Source organism: Neovison vison, chromosome 9 (assembly GCF_020171115.1).
Source record: "Neovison vison isolate M4711 chromosome 9, ASM_NN_V1, whole genome shotgun sequence".
Classification (NCBI taxonomy): domain Eukaryota; kingdom Metazoa; phylum Chordata; class Mammalia; order Carnivora; family Mustelidae; genus Neogale; species Neogale vison.
Genome location: NC_058099.1, coordinates 35,531,709 through 35,534,430, shown reverse-complemented (window position 1 = coordinate 35,534,430; position 2,722 = coordinate 35,531,709). Strand labels below are relative to the sequence as shown.

Sequence of the window (2,722 nt, the reverse complement as noted above, 5' to 3'; positions counted from 1 at the left end):
GTATCCTAATGTTAGAAAACTTGAAGCCCCTTAAAAAACTGGGTCCTATGTGTGATGTGTTTAATATGCAATGGTTTAAAACTACTGAGGTTCAGTAAGTGACTTTTTTTCATGTGATCAAGTTTCTCTGCTCATTCATCATCATCTTATTCTTTTAAATGTCTTTACGCTAATACTTGTCTACTGTTACTTTCTCTTAAAATTTTCACAAGCATATATATATATATATGCTTTTATATATATAAAAGATTCCATTTATCAGAGAGAAAGAGAAAGGGGGAGAGAGAAAACAAGTGGGGGAGGACAGAAGGAGAGGGAAAAGACTCCACACTGAGTAGCTGAGCAGAGTCTGACATGGCTCCATCCAAGGGACCTGGGGTCATGACCTGAGCCGAAGGCAGCTACTAACTGACTGAGGCACCCAAAAGCCCCTAACAAGCATATGAATACTTTTGTTATTTCAGTGTCAATGCAGTGAATTATATTCACACGATCCCCCTTCCTTCCATATCCTTCACAAGATCAGACCTTCAATGTGTTGTAACTATACTTCTTTTTCTAAATTTCTCAGTTTAATTAAGTCATCTAAAATTGTAACTGGAGTTATATACCATTGCTTTGTTGTCACTGTTTACCCTGATGCATTTCCTAATAATTCCTTCATATATTTGTCTTTGCACATTTGGTATTAAGCGTTTATTAGACTTTATCAGTCTTCAGACATTTGACCATTCCCCACTGTGTCTTATATACCATATCTGTCCCAGTCCTTCCATTATGTATTTTTAGTTGTTTTTTGGGAAAACTTTATAAATAAAATTTCTTTTTGAGAAAGGAATTATAGGGGTGTGTGCTCTCTGTGTTTGCATGTGCCAATATTTCAACTCTCGTATTGGTACAATGGTCAGGGTAGGAGAATTCCGGACTTGCAGCCCGCTATGTACTAGAGCTATTTGAAAGTCAAAAATAAAACTCAAAGTTATCTTTCCTGGACATCAAGTAGTTCAGTATGCACCTGAGAGATAGACAACTCCAAGGCTTGGCCAATAGTATATACTTTTGTCCAAGTGCTTCTAGAATGGGACAGAAATATCCCATTAAATGTCTCCTGTTCACTTAAAGCCTTCTGTGTAATCAGATTTGCCTATGCACCTTTGATGAAAGTGGCCCTTTATCTTATCCTCAGAGACCCTCTTGACAGAAACTAGGCAACAAAGATCTATCAGGAGCCCCCACTATCACTGGATGACATGTTTGCATAGGACCAGGTTCTTCACAGAGGACTTCACGTCCTTGTTCCTGAGGCTGTGTATGATGGGGTTGAGCATAGGGGTCACCATCCCACAGAAGAGGGATGTAAGCTTGTCTGAAATTCCTGCTTGTCTGCTCCTAGGGAGTCCTTGGACTCGGGCTTTCCGTACATGAAGAGGATGGTCCCATAGAAGATGACCATGACTGTGAAGTGAGCAGAACAGGTGAAGACTTTTTTCCTCCCCTCAATTGATGGGATCCTCAGGATGGTAGCAATGATAAACACATAGGAGACAAAAATAAATAGAACTGGAATGCCCAGAAAGATCTCACTGGCCACTGCCATATTGATTGCTTTGATGGAGATGTCAGGCCAACCTCAGAATAGCCAGGATCTCACAGATAAAGTGGTTGATGACATTGTCCCCACAGAAGGGTAGTCGCATCACTAAGGATATTTGCATCATGGCAATCGTGCTTCCAGCTGCCCAGGAGCCATGGGCACAAGGCAGCCTTGCTCATGACCACAGGGTATCTAAGGGGGATACAGATGGCCACATAGCGATCAAATGCCATCATGCCCAGAAGCACATACTCTGCCTCCTATGGCAAAGGAGAGAAGCATCTGCTTATCACAGGCTGAAAAGGAGATGGTTTTCCTGGGTCTTGGGAAGATGTCAAGAATCTGGGGGACTGAGAAGGTTGTGTAGCAGATGTCTAGGATTGAGGGTTTCTCCAGGAAGAAGCACATGAACGTGTGCTAGTAGGTGGTAGGCACAGTCACCATGATGATGACCCCATTGCCCAGCAGGATCACTACATACATTGAGAGAATGAGCACAAAGAACATTTGGCATAGGAGGAAATACTGGGTCTGTTGGCCAGAAGGGGCTCAGGGACCAGAACTATCTTCATATACCAGAAGGAGGAGATTTGGAGCATCTTCTGGTGAGGCACTAAGCTTTAGGAGTGAAGGTAGACACTATTGGAAGGTAGAGTTAAGCATAATTCGAGGAAGAATTTGCTAGGACTAAGTGAAAAATCTAGAATCTGATGTATTGAATTGTCTGTCACTGGAGATATCCAAGCAAATGTGCACTGCCTAGGGTCAGGGACATTGGAGAGGAACAGCATGCATCCTGTGCATAGGGTTGAACAAGAAAACCTCCTGAATCCTCTTCTAACAATGATATTGCAAGGCTTCAGTAAGTGTCAGAAGTTTGCTTAAATGGCCACTAGATGCCAATTGTGTATTTGCAATAGCAAGATTGTTTCCCTACCGGTACAAAGTAGAAGTTAGGAATAGGACTAACATAAGGATGTGAAATTTTATTAACTGAATAGGCATCCTTAGGCAATTCATTCTTTCTTGTTTTAAAATTTTATTAATTTATTTGAGAGAGAGAGAGAGAGAACACCAAGGGGAGCAGCAGGCAGAGGTACAGGGAGAAGCAGGCTCACCTGAGCAGGG

The 2,722-nt window shown here is 42.0% G+C and overlaps 1 pseudogene; it reads right to left on the bottom strand.

The window, feature by feature from the left end:
• Positions 1-1,238: 1,238 nt before the first annotated feature.
• LOC122916717 lies at positions 1,239-2,143 on the bottom strand (annotated as a pseudogene).
• Positions 2,144-2,722: the final 579 nt, after the last annotated feature.